A 20,536-nucleotide genomic window follows, 5' to 3' on the forward strand; every position below is an offset into this window, starting at 1 on the left:
AATGGTGAATTGATAGTGGGGATTTGAAAGAAGACCTAGTCACCCTAACTACCTCCAATTTTGAACCCAGTCTCTGCTTTCTTTCTTTTTTTTTTTTTAATTTTTTAACTTTTTGTTAATTTTTAATTTTTAATTTTTTATAAACATATAATATATTTTTATCCCCAGGGGTACAGGTCTGTGAATCGCCAGGTTTACACACTTCACAGCACTCACCAAAGCACATACCCTCCCAATGTCCATAATCCCACTCCCTTCTCCCAAACCCCCTCCCGCCAGCAACCCTCAGTTTGTTTTGTGAGATTAAGAGTCACTTATGGTTTGTTCTCCCTCCCAATCCCATCTTATTTCATTTATGCTTTCTAACTGACTAAGTTCTTCTCTCTAGTTTATCTTTTCAAGTAGGTGAAAGAGCTGGCAACAAAGCATCCCAGGATAGGAAGTGAAACGACCCTCAAACAGTAAGATTGCCCTGATGCCAGCCAGACCCTGTCAATTGACCCCAGAACAGTAATCTACTTGATCTTTACTGCCCAGCTGCACATACCCACCATCCTTTGGCCCACATTTTTCTTATATAAACCCAAAAGTAGTTTCAGCACTTAGGAGACAGTCTTTGAGATGTAAGTCACTGTCTTCCCAGTGTTGATGTCACTAAAATAAATTCTTTTCTTGTTTCACCACCACTTGTTTCTCTGCCTTCGGATTTTTGTCAGTGGCCAAACCCAATCTGTTTGGGACTCCTGGACCAGGTGCTCTGGCACCCTTTGGCCCCAGTTAAAGTATGTTTAAACAGGCTTTATGTGAAGTGATTGCATCTCTTTTACCTGCTTGTATTATGGGAATCGACATCGTGTCTGATGGAGAATGTTTCCCCCTCCTACTAATAGAAAACAGAAGGCATATAAATTTGCCTTTCAAGCAATATTAATTGGGCATGCTAAATGAGAACCAGTAAGACTGCATGAGCCCACACCATGTGGAACAGAGGCTGGAGTGCCAGAGGGACAAATTCTCTACCCCTATGTGGGACATAGACTGGGGTTTATGGCGAAAGACTCTCAGCATCTCCCAGTGATGACTACTGGTTCTTTGGACTAGAGGATTGCCTTTTGAGGGGCATCTACTACCTTGCTATATGACATCCCCTGAAGCTACAGGATCATGCTGCATGGGGAATACAAGAAGGAGATGTAACAATAATTCTCTTTTCCCCTAGGATTGGCTCTAGAACTGTGTAAGGGCTGCTGCATTTGGGGAAAGTAAACACAAATCAACTTTGAACTGATGTGCACTGACCTGCATGCTGTTTTCCTAGCAGTGATGGAAGGATTGAACAGTGGGAAATGCCCGTGTTTGGCTTTTTACTGACTTATGGGCAGTAGCCAATGGTTTGCCCATACGGTCAGGCAGGAAGGCAACGGAAACCAGCCCTATTAAAAGGATGCCTGTGCAGGGCACAGCATATGGAAACTTGAGGGGTGCATTAAAACAGAACATGTCCAGCCCCATTAAAAGAAATCCCTTCTGGGTTTGGAATCGACCCAGATGAATGAATCTACCGTGCACCCCCTTGAGATGGTCACCTGGCTCCATGATGCAGGGGATGCTGCAGCAGTCAACGTCCAGAGGCATGAAATGCCTGTTCTGTCTGCCAACAGGGGACAGAGACTGCAGATGGCCATGTGGTGGGTTCCTTGGAAGGAAGGGCCTAATCACAGCTGGTAAGTGAGATGCTGGTAGCTCTGGGGTTAGGGAGCCCACTGTCATTTCTTCAGACAAGAAACACTCTTTATAGCCCATTGTTTCCAACACTGGGCTGAGAAACATCATTCTCAGAGTACTAGTCTGATGGAAAATTGGAATGGGCAACTGATACATTGGTTGTCTAAAAAGGTTGTCTAAAATAAAAACATGAAGGCTCACACACCTCCACCAGTGTGTCACGAGTGGACACTCAGCATGGACATTATGGCCCCACTGGATAGATTTCTCTGTTTTTCTAGTGGATCTGGGGGATGTGGGGGCATGGAAGTTGCTGGTATGCTTTCTTCCTCACATCACTTCAACTTTTTTTGTTTGTTTGTTTCATTCTTGGCAGAGAGATCACAGCTCTAGGGTTGTGCCTACAAGGGCTGGAAGCAGAATGATTACTAAACAAGAAACTATAACTATGTTTTAATCTTTAAGTCTGAATTCCTCAGGGGCTGATGGGGCAGAATGTGCCTTCACTCCATCTGACAAAATTGGGGTCAACAGTGAAAGCAGCTAGACCACGTGGTGATAAAGATAGCCCTCTAGTTCTCCACATGTGTAACCTGAATAGACATAGACATGAACTTGCTAGATTAGTATTGTTATCCACAATCTAGACCAGCACAGTGGCTGAACTAATGTCCCTTCCAAATGTGGAAAAGTTTGGGTGCAATAGAAGAAAAGATAATAGTTAGGGATAAAACCCAGAGAGATCAGATGGAAATCTCCATACTCTAGTGAACTGTCCTAGGAGATATTTTCATGTGATATGATAATGGACAGGATAGTTACTAATGACTGGATGGAATTCTAGTAATGTGACATTATCTTCTAACCTCATGATTGTTTTACTATAAGAGATTGTGTTCAAAGATCAAGTGATGGACTCTGATATTGTGCTTTATAATTTGAAAAAATGTGTATTTGAACTTCATCTTTATTTCTGGCACTGGGTTCCTAAAGCCCATGGAACTTCCTAAGCAAGAAGAGGAGCAAAACTTTCCTTTGTTATTTTAACAAGGTGACCATTGGACTGAACCCAAGGATGGGAGCCAGTTGCCATGAGAATGAACTGTATGATTAGAAGATGGGAACTTCCAGTCTGGTGAGCAGGCCTGGAGGTTGAATCAATCAGCAATGGCCAGTCATTGAATCAATCACGCTTATGTAATGAAGCTTCCATAAAAACCAGGAGGAGAGGTTTTGGGTTGGTGGATATATGGAGATGTGGGGAGAGTGATACACATGGAGAAGACACAGAAACTCCATTTCTGTCCCCACACCTGACTTTATGCATCTTTTCTGTCTTGCTGTCCCTGAGGTATAGTTGGAATCATACAGTATATAACCTTTTCAGATTTGCTGCTTTTATTTAGTATTATATATTTAAGTTTCCTCTGTGTCTTTTCATGACTTGATAGCTCCTTTCTTTTTTAGCACCAAGTAAATTTCCATTGTCTGGCTGTACCATGTAAATTAATGATAATTCCTTTTGACTTACAAAAGTTTTCATAAGAATGTTTTCCTTTTGAATAGCAGAGAAACCTGTAATATTCCCAGAGCTACAGTAGTCAATCTAAGATTGGCACCTAGGTTTTGAGTACTAGGCTAGCATTCTTTCCATTAAAATAAACATGTATTTTTCAATTGGGTTTGCTCAAAAATGAGCTGACTATAAGACTTCCTGTACCTTTTTTTTCCCCCCATGAAAAGCAATGGACCGGAAGGCGTGGTGCTGATGTGTAAATCCATGTTGATTATTAGAGGGTATTGCTGAGAAGCCCAGCACGGGAACATTGACAACTTCTGTCAAAGCAAACACACCAGCTTCTAGCTTAGCAATTCTCCCTATGACAGTATCTATGGCTACATGAAGGTGAACTAAAGTGTATAAACCTCAGAACTACTATGTTGCAATTTTGATTAAACATGCACAACCTCCTGTGTTCATAAGTATGTTATAGATCTAATTACCTGGTAGCCAGAGGAACAGTTTGTTGCCAGTTCTTCTAAATCAGAACAAAGAATGAATAATCAGCTAAAAGCAACACTTTTGCCACCAGTAAGATCATTGTTTTTACAGGAGTTAATTTCTCTTTGGAGTTATCTTTATGGCTCTGGGGTTTTAGCTCCAATGTTCAAGCACGTGCTAACATCTACTGAGCTTATCTCATGTCTCTGATAGAACAGAAATACACACACAGGCACACTAAATTCAAAATTATCTTCTTTGTTTCCTCCCAATAATCTTTACTACAAAGCAGAGGTCTGTTTATCTCCCTATTATAATTATTCTTCAGTCTCTGGCTCTTTCACTTCACTTCATTTTAATGGTTCTTCTCAGCTACTAAGACTTTCCTTCTGTAGATTCTTCTCAAAGTTACTGCCAGTGATGTGTTCATTCATGTCATGCATTCATTTCTTTGACTAGAACTCACTAGTGCATTCCTACCTGTACTTGACTGATTTGAGACCAACACTTATTTGAGGTCTTACTTAGGTTACTTTGAACTAATTTTTTTATTCACTAATTTGTTTAAAAAGTATATATTAAGGTTCAATATTATTCCAGGAACCCTCCTAGCTGACAATGGAGTATTGAAAAACAAAAACATGGGAACTCTTCTGAGAAGACTATGATTGTGGTAGAAGCAGAATCACAAATAAATAAAACATAAGTGAGGAATTTCATAATAGTACGAATGCCATAAGATTATACATTAAGGAGTGGTGCATTCTACATGGGATACCCAGAAGGGCTTCATAAATGAATTTACCTTTGCACTTTGGACCTTGACAGATGACAAGTAGCCAACCATGTGGTTAGCTTTTAGACCTCATGAGGGTAAAAAATAGGATAAAAAACTGAGACCAACTGTTGAGGAATCTTATTAGCATATTAAATATTTTAGACTGGAAATAATTGGAATAAATGAGTGAGTTTTAAATTTTTTAAGATTTTATTTATTTATTTACTTACTTACCAGAGAGAAAGTGAGCGTGAGCAGGGGAGAAGGGCAAAAAGAGAGGGAGAGGGACAAGCAGATGACTTGTTAAGTACAAACCCCGACTAGAGGCCCGATCCCAGGACCCTGAAACCACGACCTGAGCCAAACAGATGCCTAACCAACTGAGCCACTGAGGCACACCAAAGCAGTGGATTTTTAAAAAAAAGATTTGGTGTATTTATTTGAGAGAGGGAGTGAGTGAGATTGAGCAAGAGAGTACAAGTTGGAGGAGAGGAAGAGAGAGAGAGAGAGAGAGAAGCAGGCTCCCCAGTAAGCAGGGAGCCCAACATGGGCCTCAATCCCAGGACCCTGGGAATCATGGCCTGACCTGAAAGCAGATGCTTAACTGACTGAACCGCCCAGGCGCCCTGAGTGGATTTTTAAACAGAGGAGAGAAATATGGGCAGGTTATTTATGTTGGCATTGATGGATGGGATGAATTACAGGAAGCCCAGGTTATAGATAAGGAGATTGGTTAGCTGTAATGGAAAGCAATCCAAAATCTCTGCAGTTCAGAGCTAGATACAGAATCAGCTTTGGCTCACTTTCCCTGAGAATCATCCACTTGGAATTGTTTTACTTTAGTAACTCCTGCTACCATCACACTGGCTTTTCTGTCTTTAAGTTTTTAGCCCAGATAAAAATCCTTTCCCTTAGCTTACAGCAGCTGAAATAATCAGGAACTTCCAAAAAGTCTTAACTAAATATTAAGAAATAATCTACCAAAGCCAGCAGACTATTCGATTCTACCTGCTGTCTTCAGATATCTTTATTAGCCCCAAAGGACTAAAACAAAATGAAGATTCCTTGCATCAATCTTTTTTCTTAGCCACTCTTTCCTAGATAAGGGAATTCATTGAGAAATGGCCCATGCAAGCAAATATAGAGCATGTTTGTGGAAGAGAAGGAAATAATACCTAATCTTACTGAGGCATTTTTTTAACCAAAATGCCACTGCCAATTGTCCCTTGGCACCTATGAAGCTAGGAGCTCCAGAAGCTTCCTGCTTCCCTAGAAGAACACAGTTCTTCATCACAGCTCCTGTCAAGAGACTAAATATCCTGTATGCTACCATGTTACATTTCTCTTTTCTACAAATGATGGATTCCTAGAACAATGCAGACAGTGTGGAATCAGGGAGAGGTTGGAGAGAGGGAAATTATTGTGAGGCTTTTTAATGATTTAGGTGTGAGGTCAGTAAAAGCAAAAGCTCCTGAACTTGACTAGTGATCATGAAAAAAGAAGAAGGAAGAGGGGAAGGGTAGATAAACGAATCGAAGCATTTCACTAGGATTTATTGGTGGATGTTCATCAACGCTTGAGTGGATAGAGAGAGAGAACACTGGGGAGGAGGTAGACTGCCTCCAAAAGCTTTTCATTGTTCTAGGATCTGTTCCCAGAGATAACTTTCCCAGTTCTCTGCCTCAGCCAATGGAATTTTGCATTCTACTTCCTACATGAGAGCGTCTGTGAAACTTAGGCAGAAGAAAGTTTATCCTTGAGTTCTACTGACTCTTTCTCACTTCCCTCAAGCCACAAATCTATTTTCTTATTTTTCATCTATTTGTCTCACATGGATTCACATCTGCATTGCTACTATTTTCAATAGACTTTATAAAGAAAAATATTTATAATTGGTCTAACATTAAGCAACATGTGAATATAGGTGCTTTTAATCCTTTGGATAAAGGTGTCCTAATGGCCTGGAGATTTTTGGAAGTAACTCTTACTTCAAACCATACTCACCATGGTGCTGTTTCTCCCACAAAACATAGGCTGCCTCAGTTCGGGGCGTTTGTACTTTTCCCCTCTGCCTGGAATGTTCTTCCCTCAAACATCTACATTGCTCATTCCTTCAAGCCTCTCCTGCTAGAATGTAAGCTCCACATGGATAGGGACTTTGTTTTGTTCACTGCTGTATGTCTCCAAAACCAAGGATGGTGTCTGGTCCAGTGGAAATAGATATTCATGGACCGAATGAATAAAGAATAGTTCTGCAAAGTATAGAGGAAACTGTTCCATTGGAAGAAATTGAAGCCTAGAGAAATGAATCAACTTAATGAATATAACATAGATAACATTAACAATTATTATGGTTCTATTATCACTATCATTCTTTTAGTTCCGTTTTTAAGAACCTGTGTTTTGATATCTATGTCAGTTCCAGTCATCACACAAAGCCACAAAATGGATATCCTGAAACATTACATAGATTGCTTAAGGTCCCTTAGCTAATGGTGGAAAAATAGCTTTCTGACAAAGTAGTGGCTTGTTATAGTTGGACAGAATCCATGCTTCCATGCTACTTACCTGCTGGTCTGCACTCTGCCCGCCTGTGTCCCTTTGCTTTCATCCACCTCATGCTCGTCTGCTGAGCAAGTGCAGAATATCATTATTATATATTTGCCTGTCATCTTTAAATTATTTTAGGGTGTGAGCTGGGGGAAGGACAGAGGGAGAGGGAGAAGGAGAGAATCTCAAGCAGACAACACAGAGCACAGAGTCCATCACGGGGCTCCATCTCATGACCCTGAGATCACAACCTGGCTGAAATCAAGAGTCAGTCACTTAACCAAATGAGCCACCCAGGCGCCCCATAGATCTTTGCCTATCATTTAAATGTATTTTAATCCTTTATGAAATGGTCATAGGAGGAATTGAGCGTGGGCTAGGATAAACTCTGAGATTCAGGCAATGTATTAGTTTCCTAGGGTGACTGTAACAAAGCACCATGGACTGGGTGGCTTTAAAAAGCAGAAATTTATTGCTTCCCAGTTCTGGAGGATAGACATCTAATGTGTCAAAATCAAAGATCCTGGGATGGCCGTGCTCCCTCTGAAACTGTAGGAGAGAATCCGTCCTTGTCTCCTCCAGCATGTGATACTGGCTGTCAGCCCTTGGGGTTCCCTAGCTTGTAGCTGCATCACTGTAATCTCTGCTTTCTCCTGGTGTGTCTTTGTCCTCACGTGGCCATCAAATCCGTGTGTGGGAACCGCGTTTCCCTTAGCTCACAAAGACACCACTCATATTGAATCAGGGCTCGCTCTAATTGACCTTTTCATAATTTGATTGTAGGCAAAGACCCTTTTACCACATAGGGTCAGATTCACAGATTGGGGGGGTTGGGGGGGTTGGGACTTCAACATACCTTTGGGAGGGACATAGATGGACCCATAACAAATGGGGGGCATCAGCATGACAGGATTGCTCTTTCTGGATTTAGTACACCCGACTCTCTCAATTCAGAGACTTCCCATGGGTTTTCTCCTTTGTCTTCATTACTTTTGTGCCCACTGCTAGCTCATGTTCCAGTGTTGTGTTGGGGCCAGGTGGCCCCAGCTGATGAGAGCTACTTGTTACATTTTCAGGAGCTCATTCCCCAAAATAGCCATTATTAAAAATTAAAACATATAAATTCACAATTAAACTTAAAACAGAGGTAATACCTTCTCAAAACTGATAACTGTCCAGTTTGCTACATTTGACAATTATCAATCTATGTCTGTTAAGTTACTTACTTCTATTATATGTGCCTAGGGGAAATACAAAATAACATTGTTCTTATCTCTTCCTGTGTCTACGTTCAGTGACATCAACTTGGTAGCTGAAAACCAGTCACAGAGGGAGTATTTATATCACAAAAAGACATCAACACTACAAATCAGGGCTTGTTTCTCCGTGGATAACTAGTTGTTAGATACTTACCAGATATCACTGGTTAAGTCTTATTCTTCTGGGCCTCATCTTCCTTTCCACAAACTGGATCTCTGTAGCAGTCACTTAAACTCTTTGCTTCAATTATTCTCTCTCTCTTATTTCCTAGTCCCATTCCTCACAGGACTGATACTTTGTAATTGTGTGTATGGAGACACCATGTGAGAAGTTCCTAGAATGTAGAAAATCGATTCTAATGATAGAATCTGGAAATTGAATACAGGAAGGAAAACTTGCCTGTGGCATCACAACCTCCTTGCCGCGTGTTCTGCGGAGTCTTCGGGTAACCTTGGGAACAGCATCAGATGACAGTGGGCTGACTGTAGGCTTTAGAACAATAAATGCTGCCTCTGAAAAGATAGGTCAGCAGAGCGGAGTTGCTCTGGAGTACTTGAACCTAGTAATGAGGCCAGGACAGCAGAGGAGGTAGGCATTATGGCTCACTGCGAGACTACCACTGAGTATCTATATGTTGGCAGTCAAATCTTTAGTTAGGGAGAAATCCATTCCAGCCCCAGACTTAGTTACCAAGGCCCAGACTTAGAAAGCATGGCAGAACGGAAAGAGAAAGGGTCCCCTGGTGGCTCAGTCAGTTACATGTCTGACTTAGGTTTCGGCTCAGATCCTGATGTCAGGGTTGTGGGATAGAGGCCTGCGTCTGGCTCCATGGCACCCAGAGCAGAGTCTGCTTGTCGCTCTCCCTCTGCTCCTCCCCCTACATGTGCGCTCTCTCTCTTCCCCACTCTAAAATAATAAATAAATAAAGCCTTTTAAAAAATGAATAGAAAGAGAAGTACTAAGGTATTAAAATCGACCTTCCATTTCCTAAGTGACCTTCCACAATCTACTTAATCTCTGCACTTTGGTTTCCTTATCCCCCAAAGGGGGTTACAAGAGAAACCTCCTGGGATACCAGAGCCACTGCTAATGTTTAAGAAAGTTCTGTGTGGGGACGCCTGGGTGGCTCAGTGGGTTGAACAGCTGCCTTCGGCTCAGGTCATGATCCCAGTGTCCTGGATCGAGTCCCACATTGGGCTCCTTGCTCCGCAGGGAGCCTGCTTCTCCCTCTGACTCTGCCTTCCACTCTGTCTGCCTGTGCTCGCTCTCGCTCGCTCGCTCTCTGACAAATAAATAAATTTAAAAAAAAAAATCAAAAAAAAGAAAGAAAGAAAGAAAGAAAGTTCTGTGTGAATTAGTAAAGGGCTCCTGCTCTGAGCTGTTGCAGTTCCTCCAACTAGTGGCTTGGCAAAGAAGAGCATTTGTGTCAATGTACAGGTGTCTCTTCCTTGTGGCACTCCTAGTCAGGGACAAGACTACTTGTCCTCAAGTACAGGAAGCATACGGCACAGCCATTCGTTTTGGCCCAGTGTTGATGTCAAGATTGAAGAAGGGCACGTATTAAAACCCAAGCTCTGACACTCATAAATATCAATTCCCGTGTCTGAAAGTCCCTCCTCTCTTTCGTCCCTCTTTTATTTCTCCCAGGCCATTATTAAGTAGGAAGTCCTTACCCTTAAAGACACAGAGATGGGCCCCTTTGGCTCCTACAAGAGTCTCTGCTTCAGAACTAGAACTGGACAACTAAGAGTCCTATACCTTGTTCTCATGTAAGGGGACCTCCCCATACACACACCTGTGCCATTACTCCTAAAGTGTTCTTTCCTTTTAGAGGTGTCCTGGGTAGATTCTGAGGGAGCCTAAGTTCAAGGAGCATGAAATACAGCTACCTTTGTTAATGTGCCAATAAACCTGGTCAGTCCCAGCTGTAAAAAACAAATGAGTAAAACCTGTTTTCCCTTGTTCCTTACATTATGTCAGTACCTGGCAGTTGTTTATGTTTAAAGAGTCAACAGAAGGCAGGCAAGGGACCAGGGAACATGATAAGTGTTTAAGGGGTGTGATTTACTACTCAGCGATGCACCAGTGATGTGGCATGAATTAAAAACAAGGAGTCTTCCAGGAGAAAAGATTTCTTTTTTTTTTTTTTTTTTTTTAAAGATTTTATTTATTTATTTGACAGAGAGAAATCACAAGTAGATGGAGAGGCAGGTAGAGAGAGAGGAAGGGAAGCAGGCTCCCTGCTGAGCAGAGAGCCGGATGCGGGACTCGATCCCAGGACCCTGAGATCATGACCTGAGCCGAAGGCAGCGGCTTAACCCACTGAGCCACCCAGGCGCCCGAGAAAAGATTTCTTTAGAGATGTAATTAATTGACCTGGCTTGAGTCTCTACTTTCCCAGGGAAGTAGTTGTCAGTGAAGTGCTTTCAACACTGCCCTGGCTGTCATTATTATTCAAGTTCATGCTGCAAAGTCATCTTCACTTAGAATCTTAGCATTCGCCATGAAAAAATTCATAGGTTAGGCTTTTGTACTGCCACGTGCCTTGGGATTTATCCTCAGAATTAGGAAGCAAATGTAGCCAGCAATTAGTTTCAACATTTGTTTCCAGAAATGAATTTTCCCCCTATCTGTCAGATTTGGCTCAGGGTTCTTTTTCAATTTAATCTTTGTTAGCGGCATGAAAAACTGTTAAATGTTCAAGCATAAGCAAGTCATTACTCCATATCTAAACCCTAGAGAGCTGCTGGTTGTCATGGTAATGTGACTGCACGTGTGAAGTAGGCAATGGCAGCCTCACATTTTCATTAAAATACCGTGCATATTTGCATGAACTCCTGCCCAGAGCATTGTTACTGGGTTCCATTCCCCCCCAGCCCCATTGTCCCATAATAGTGCCAAGGGATTTCTTATTTCAGAACCAAGCTTGCCAGGGTTTGTTGCATTTATTATTGATCTGTCTCAGAAGGAAGTTGAGCTGTATTCAAAGCTCACCATGTATGAATGGAGAGCTGACTATAGGTCTGTCTTACTCTTCCCCTGAACCAAGTTTTTTTCTACTGAATGGTTTTAATTAGTTTCTTTATTTTGCCTCCCCCCATACTCCTATATCTTCCTTCAAATATCTCCCTCTGGACTTGTAATGTTGCCATTGCTCTTGATGATGTAAGTTTCTGTTCAGTTTACCACCCCGCCTTCCCCATGACTTCTTTCCAGGACCTCCATTAGTTTGCTTTGGGATTAGGGCCATGATCATATTAATACATCCACTTGATCATTTTATTTACTCAATTGGTAAATGTTTATTGCTTACTGTATGGTAGCCTAGGTGTTGGATCCCAGATACACAAGGGCAATAATTAGTTAGTAAGAGATATAATATGCCTTTGCTGCCTATCCTGTGCTTGATTGAATGGTCTGTGTATTGGGGTGCCTGGCTGGCTCAGTCAGTTGGATGTCTGCCTTCCACTTAGGTCATGATCCTGGAGTTCCAGGATCAAGTCCTAAGTCACGCTCCTGGCTCAGCGGGGAGTCTGCTTCACTCTCTGACCCTCCCCCACCTCCTACTCTCTCTCTCTCTTTCAAATAAAATAGAAAAAGTCTTAAAAAAAAAAAAAAGTAAATGGTCTGTATATCTTAGGCAACTACTTTCCACCAAAGGTTCCATCAAACCTGCCTGCAAAGGTTTGCAGCATACAAACTATCTGTTGAGTCCCACAGATTATCAAATAGTATGAGTTTACTTTTGTTCCCACAACATTATTTAAACATTCTTTTGTTGATCTAAAGGCTTGAATCAATACACTAGGAAGTGTCAGTGCAGTGACAATGCGGTAATATGCAGATTATAATGGCTATTGAATATGGTGTAACACATATCAACTCTGTCTCTCACATCCACACACAGACACACAAAGCCTCATTCACACACACTAAAGTTAAGAAACAAGAGTCTTGATCCACAATTAAAGAACTGCATTTTCTAGAATCTCATAGACGTCCCATAGGATGCTTCACTGTACTTTCAGAATTGCCTCTGTTCATCCTGCTCCTTATACTTGGGAATTTCTACCAAACACCTGGAGAACACCTCATCTTGCAAAATTCTCTGCAAATATCACTTCTTATTTGAAGTGTTTTATAAAAATAACAGGAAATAAAGGAGAAGAACTTACAGTGAATGTATATATATATTTTAAATTCTGGCAGTAAATCCCAATATGTGTGTGTGTGTACATATGTGTGTATATAGAATGGAGGTATTGGAATGCAAAGTGTATTTATTGCCACAGATTGTTAATAAGAAATTTGAAAATGTGGCATTACATAATACACGTAAAGCATTTCACGTGATATTACCACATAAGAGGAGAACACAAAGTTTTGCCACAAAGGCAAGATAGGAGAGTTTCAAGGATGGGCTGATTGATAGTGTGCAATACATCAGAAAACAAAGAGGATGAAATTTGGGAGAAGATTATTCTGTTGGAAATAATTAACTTGTAGAAAATCAAATGTGGTCTATAAAACATGATTTAGTCTGCAAATATTTATTATTAACAACACACACAGTAACATTGTTTTATGATGCTAAATGATAATAAAGGATATAAATAGAAAGCTATACCTGGAAAGAAATTAACAAGATGATTTCTATATAGAAGCTATTAACAATGAGGGTCCTCTCTGTGGTACAGTCAGTTAAGCATCTACCTTCAGCTCAGATCATGATCCCAGGGCTCTGGGATGAAGTCAGTGGGGAGCCTGCTTCTCCTTCTGCCTGCCACTCCCCCTGCTTGTGCTCTCTCTCTCTCTAACAAATACAATTTTTTTTTAAAAAAGAAACTATAATAAACAATGGATAACAGATCCATTCCTTTAAGTTTGTCCCTTCAAAGGCAGAAAATAATTACACTATATATATGAGTATAGGTAATATAGATATGGATATAGATTATAGTTTTCTTGGTCTTGAAAAGTTTCCAGTTTAAAAAAAACAAGCTTGGGACTTGGGATGTCTGAAAACTTTATGAGACTTTGTTTTGTTTTGTTTTGTTTTTTTCTCTGTCTGATAGGCCATGATACTTTGGATGCATTCCCAGTTGGGGGTGGGTGAGTCTAGAGATAAGCTTTATGGTTTGTCCCGCTAGGTCTGCAGACTACAAACACAGCAGTAGCTTCCAGTTCATCTCATAGAAGTAAGAAAGTCTCTTCTTGGGTGCAGATAGCCTTTCACCCACTTTCTCATAAAAATACAAGATTTGGGGTAAGGTTCTTAAGGTGTTCAAATAATTCTCCCCAAGCATCTGGAAGGTGTTGCATGGAGGGGAAAAGCAGGAGAATTGGGGGAAGGTGAAGAGAGAGGAAGTCTAATACCTCACTCCTTTTACTGCTCTAGAGGGAAGGCCTCACTGGGGAGTGGAGGTGGGGTTCCCAGTATGCCCTCCTCACACCCCAAATTCTTGGCCTCATCTCCTACCCTCTACTGAATTCCACCTCTTTCCATTTTTTTCTAGAACCAGTCACACTTTCCTACAAAAATACTTAGTCTCCCTATATCTCATCAAGTGTCTTGTAAAATTATCAAACTCAGAGGTTACATTTGCAAGGTTTTTTTTTTTCTCTGTTCAGTTACATTTTGCTCTGTAGAAGTGTATCCATGTCCATTTGTTCATCACTCCCTCGAACAAAGGCTGATAGATTCTTGGTCCCATACATAAAGGGGTGAGGAGAAATACTGGACATCTTTTGCTACCTCCTGTGGTTGTACTCTCCCAGCCGTGATATTCAACCATGTCTGTATTTAGAATTACCTGGCAAGCTTGCAACAAGACCCATGCCTATACCCACGTTAAACCAATTAAATTAGAGCCCTTGAACATGGGTTGCGGGTATCATTTGTCTGTTTATTTTGTTTTCAAGTTGCTCTGGTAATTCTAATGCATGTCCCAGTTTGATGACCACTGCCCTAGACAGTACTTCTTAATCTTCCAAGGCATGTAAGTCATCTGTAGCTTCTATAAAAATGCAGTGGAACCTGAGATTGTGTCGTTATAGCAAGCCCCTAAGAGATGTGAACACTGTTAGTTCTACTGTTGGTTCTACACTTTGAATAGCCAGGTTCTAGAATACTTAAAGTTAATCACATCTCACCATTTAATTGTCATCTGAAATATGTCTCTTCCTACTCAAGCTCCAAGTGGGAAAAATTATTACTCTCCTGTGAGCAAGCCCTGGTTTTAGATCCTAAAAAATATCTATTGGAAAATAAAAAACATCTTGCCATGTCAGAAAATTTACAACTCACTATACCTGCTCAGTACAGCTCATCCAAATCTTTAAGTTCAGTTGAATAAATTAGCGGTGTTTATTGTCCACTGTGGTTCTATGGAAACATTTAGGGCATTGGGAACTCTTTTTGTATATCCTACAGAGACAGGAACAGATCTAGTACAGTTCTGGATTAGGACTTTCGAAACTGGATTCTAGTCTCAGCTCTGCTGACTTATCCTAATGAGGTCTTTCTAAGCTTTTAATTTTTTTTGTTTCTCATGATGACATCTTTGGGAGCACAAGATGGGATCAAACCCACCCTGATAGGTCAAAGAAGCCCCTCATAGGAGGAGAATCCATAAAACTGAGTATGAGTCAGTCACATAGAGAAGCCAGAGGACAGAATGAAAGAACATACACAAAAGAGAGAAGACAGAGACAGTATGACAAATTCTACAAGGAGATTGGGATGGCCAGATTGGAGGTGGCATTTAGGGAAGGGATGAGACAGACATGAGGCTGGAGAGAGGAGGACCATTTCATTAAATGATAATGTTGAACATCTGTTACATATCTACTGTCTCAGACACTTTGCTATATGCTTTATATACATTATTTCATTTAATTCTCACACAAACTCCTCAAGAGGCAGGCCCTGAAAAAAAAATTTAAAAATATTATGAAGTGGCTTAGAAACCATAAGGAACTGAAAAGACTGTCACTTGACTTAGGTCCTGTAGCTAATACATGGTAGAGCCAAGTCTTTATCTCTCTTGAGTCCATGCTCAAGTCCACACTATGAGCTTGAATGGAGAGTCAGAGATGAGTTTTAAACACAGGAAAAAGATACTCCCCCCCCCCCCCCATTTCAGAGAGATTGTCCCAACCACATGATTGGACAGGGCAAAAATGGAGGCTTGGAGACCAATTAGGATTCCTCCTCTGAGTTGTTACAGTCTCATGGGTTTATCAACATCTTTTGAGAACTGAGAATATGTCTTATTTTTCTTTGGGTTATCAATACCTAACACAGTTTGGGGAATATAGTAGATATTTATTGAGGGACTAAATGACTACTATTTGAATTATGTAAAAGAGAAATTATGAACACCTAAACTAAGGCAGTGGCAGTGGGGTTAGAGGTGGAATGGAGTAGAACACTAGATGAATGCATTTTTACCAGGCAAATAAATTAATGTTACTTTTAACGCCAAAACGTTTGAAATTCAGAGGGCTTTTCTAATATTGTTAATTCAAAGGATACACTCAAATGGTGGATATATCACACACCACTGGAGGATGAAAAAGGAAGTAATGAGGGTAATGAGCCATGAGCACTGTTGGAAATCATTCCACGCAGGCAGCCTCATCCTCTGGATCGAACAGGTAGGATGGCTGTAGTTTAGGAAATGTGATGTAAAGCTCTGATTTTCAAGTCAAAAGATTGTTTTCAGGGGTGCCTTGGTGGCTCAGTTGGTTAAGCTTCCAACTCTTGATTTCAGCTCAGGTCATGATCTCAGGGTTAAGGGATAGCCCAATGTCAGGCTCTATGTTCAGGAGCGTGGAGTCTGCCTAAGATTCTCTATCTCTTTGTCCCTCCTCCACCTCTCTCTCTCTCTCTCAAATTAAAAAAAAAAAAAATCTTTTTAAAAAAGGTTGTTTTCAGGACTCTGTTTTGCAGGAGAAGGGATGAGACATCAGTTAAATCAGAGCCTCTTACTTTTCATTATGACAACAGAGTAATGGTGCAGGGAAGAAATGAAATGAGAATGAGAACAGCCCTTTTAAAACAATATTTTTGTTCCCCAAATTTCAGTATTGATTAGACTGTTTTTAGTGCAAGAGCAGCAATGCATCAATCATACTTATAGTTGAGTTTTAATGTGAATCTGGTGACTTATCATCATCTGTAAGTTTCCCTATTATGAAAATATTAATACTGATATTGGAGATTATTAACACTTAATGTTATATTATATTATAAAATATGTAATATAAAAGCCACTAGAAAATTATTTACACATTTGTATATTTTAAATTTTCTGTAATGAATATATATAGGTTTTATCATTGGCAAATAGCTGAAATTGTTGTTTTTCATAACTCTGAAAGTATATTGGCCAGTGATTTTTATTTAGGAGTTAGGAATGAGAAGAGGTTCATAAATTTAAAATGAGAAAATCATTTTTAGTGCTTTAATAGATGGAAGGCCAAATTTAGACTCTGAACACAATTTTTCAAAGGTTTCTACTGGAAAAGAGCAGCCTTGCTGCCACAAAACTGGTCCAAGCAAGAAGATATACACAGAACTAAATGTCCAGCACCTGCTATGGATGACCTTTTGCTGAACAATCTTTGGAAGAGCATTTGTTCTGCAATAACTGTCATGTACAGACAGAAGCAGGGTAAAATGAAAGTTGTTTCAGTTTCCTTCTATTCAACTTAGAGACTATAATAGCAAGAACACAAACTACTAGCTAATCTAAATATCTAAGTTCCTGAGACTTCGCTAAATTTTGTTTGTTACTCAGAATACACCAAGCATTTGGACAAGGTGATGCTGTTAACAAATCTGGATATTTCAGTAAGTTGAGTGATTGGGTGGGGTCACAGAATGGACATTTTCTTTTTTGGCAAGTTTCAGAGCATCATAGAATGCTGTGAGCTAAAAGAGCATTTAAGGAGAGTGTGGCTTTTTTTTTACTATATATTTTTAAAATTAACGTATAAGGTATTATTTGTTTCAGGGGTACAGGTCTCTGATTCATCAGTCTTATATCATACCCAGTGCACATTACAATACATACCCTCCCCAGTGTCCATCATCCAGTTATCTCATTCTACCACCACCCCCCCCTCCAGCAACTCTCAATTTGTTTCCTAAGATTAAGAGTCTCTTATGGTTTGTCTCCCTCTCTGGTTTTGTCTTGTTTCACTTTTCCCTCCCTTCCTCTTTGATCCTCTGCCTTGTTTTTTAAATTCCTCCTGTCAGTGAGATATGATAATTATCTTTCTCTGATTGACTTACTTCACTCAGCATAATACCCTCTACTTCCATCCACTTGTTCTGAATGGCGAGATTTCTTTTTTTTTTTTTTTTTTTTTTTTTGATGGCGAGTAGTATTCCATTGTATATATGTAACACATCTTTATCCGTTCACGTCTCCATTGATGGACATCTGGGCTCTTTCCATAGTTTGTCTATTGTGATCATTGCTGCTATAAACATTAAAGTGCAGGTGCCCCTTCAGATCACTACTTTTATACCTTTGGGGTAAATACCCAGTAGTACAATTGCTGGGTCATAGATTAGCTCTACGTTCAACCTTTTGAGGAACCTCCATACTGTTATCTAGAGTGGCTACACCAGCTTGCATTCCCACCAACAGTGTAGGAGGGTTCCTCTTTCTCCACATCTTCACCAACATCTGGCATTTCCTAATTTGTTAATTTTAGCCCTACTGACTGGTGTGAGGTGGTATCTCATTGTGATTTTGATTTGTATTTCCCTGATGCCAAGTGATGTGGAGCACTTTGTCATGTGTCTGTTGGCCATCTGGATGTCTTCTTTGCAGAAATGTCTGTTCATGTCTACTGCCCATTGCTTGATTGGATTCTTTGTTCTTTGGGTGTTGAGTTTGATAAGTTCTTTATAGACTTTGGGTACTAGCCCTTTATCTGAAATGTCGTTTGCAAATATCTTTGGAGAGTGTGACTTTGAAAAAAAGTAGGTATGAATTCAAATTCAGGTTCTACGTCTTTCTAGCTGGATGCATAAAGGCAAGTTACTGGACCACTCTCAGCCCTGTTGCCTTTACTGCAAAACTGGGGTAGTTTTTACATAGCTAGGTACACTGTTGTAAGGATTAAGAAAGACTGTGTAAGTAAAGCATTATCTTTTCTTAAATTTCTTGGTGTCCAATAATATACATGTCTTCAATGCAAGAATACCAGACAAATGGCCAACTAGACTCTGATTTTTTTGAGTATGGTACTTTGTAAAGTTACCTATCCCACTGTTGAACACTCCTTCTACTTTATAACTTCTCTTTGGTCATTTTGTTGAAGTGTTCTGACCCTCTGACTGACCCACCTGTTTTTAGTTCTGCATTTGTCTGATTTTGCATTTAATAAACTGCTTTAATTCTGCAGTGGAGGAGGCAAAAGCCAAAACGTGTTAGTCTTTGCCCTCACAGTTTATAATCTTGGTGACAAGACCAGGCAATAAATAAATACATAAAATGGAACCAGAGATCAGGAAGATGTAAACTAAGCTAATGACAAATATTTGTTGAAATGCCTTGAGATCAATTCAATCAAATCATTGCCCATACCTGGGCCTGAAATTCTAGGAACATAATCCTTAATATTATGTGAGTCTTCAGTATAAGGAAAATTGTCCTTATTAGATTTTTTTTTTATTTTCAAAATAATAAATTTATATATTTAGAAAATGAAAGACAGAATTACAAAATAGAAAAAAATATGTTCCTCTTCTCTTTGCCAGCTTCACTTTCTGGACGTGATTACTTTGAATCCTTTCTACTTTTATATCTCCTAGTGGTCACCTCCATTATTATCAGCAAAATATTTATAATTTTATTGCTTGATCAATTAAATTCAAATAGCATCTATTTACTTAGCATAATGAAAAATGAGATGTTAACTGACTCACTATTTGCCATTCTACATTTGACAGTTTTTAATGATTCCATTACTACATATCATTTCTTAAATATTTACATCAATTTATGAAGTGTACCAAACTCTACCTCTTTTTTTCATTTTTTTTCTCCCCAACTTTATTGAGGTAAGATTGACAAATATAAATAGTACATATTTAAGGTGTGTGGGCTAATGTTTTGATACACACTTACATCGTGTAATCATCACCACAATCAAACTAACATATCCATCACCGTACATGACTACTATGTTCTTATCTTTTCTTCTGTTTTTTTCTTTTTTTTTTTTTTTTTAAAGATTTCATTTATTTATTTGACAGAGAGAGAGCACAAGCAGGCAGAGGCAGGCAGAGAGAGAGAGGAGGAAGCAGGATCCCTGCTGGGCAGAGAGCCCTATGCGGGACTCGATCCCAGGACCCTGAGATCATGACCCGAGCCAAAGGCAGTGGCTCAACCCACTGAGCCACCCAGGCGCCCCTGTTTTTTTCTTTTTTTCCCCCTTCTTTCTTTCTATGGTGAGAACACTTAAGATTTACCCTTTTAGCAAATTTCATGCATGTGATAACAGCTGAAGGAGACTAACAACATGGACTCCATCTTTGGCCCTCTATCTTGTTCATGTCTGCCCAGTGACCTTCCCAGGGCTTAGAGTTCCAGATCCCGTGGAGGGTAATGTATGCTCGGACAGGAATGTGGGAAGGCTGATCTTAGTTACAGTGGCACACAGAAGGCTCCACTTTAGGAAACTCGTAGAGATCTTTTGGTGCACAGCTGTACCACTTTAGATAACTTCCCTGTGACCTCATCACCATGTCCCTCACTCCATAAGAGCTGGCGATTAAGTTTGGAGCTGGGTGCAGAATGGCTGCTCACAGCCTGGGTCCCCACTCTGCCTGATCTCTCCCCATCAGTAAGTTACCCTGAATTAAACACTGTATAAATGGTATGGAGTGCTTGCTTTGTTTTGGGTCTTAAAGTACCTTCTCAGTAGGAGGATATGTTACTGACCCTCCTGCAACATCTAAGAGCAGTATTGTTAAGTATAGTTTCATTGCTGTGTATTAGATCTTTAATCTCTAGATCACTTTGAGCAGTATGAACATTTTAATATATTAATTCTTCCAATTCATGAATACAGGTGTCTTTTAATTACCTATGTCTGCTTTAATTTCCTTTATCAGTGTTTTATAATTTTAAATAATACAAATATACAAGTCTTTCACCTCTTTGGTTTATTCCTAAGTATTTATTCCTTTGGTTGCT

The 20,536-nt window shown here is 40.0% G+C and overlaps 1 long non-coding RNA gene across 3 annotated transcripts in view; it reads left to right on the forward strand.

Moving 5' to 3' along the window:
* LOC131820761 (uncharacterized) overlaps window positions 1-20,536 on the forward strand; it is a 58,741-nt gene that overhangs the window by 34,041 nt on the left and 4,164 nt on the right. For 2 of the 3 annotated variants that reach the window (XR_009349770.1, XR_009349773.1), the window contains one exon: window positions 15,848-15,974. The exons of the other annotated variant lie outside the window; for it this stretch is intronic. This is a non-coding gene — a long non-coding RNA (uncharacterized LOC131820761). The remainder of the gene's footprint in view (window positions 1-15,847; window positions 15,975-20,536) is intronic. 3 annotated transcript variants of the gene reach the window in all.

This window comes from Mustela lutreola, chromosome 1, assembly GCF_030435805.1.
Source record: "Mustela lutreola isolate mMusLut2 chromosome 1, mMusLut2.pri, whole genome shotgun sequence".
Lineage (NCBI taxonomy): Eukaryota > Metazoa > Chordata > Mammalia > Carnivora > Mustelidae > Mustela > Mustela lutreola.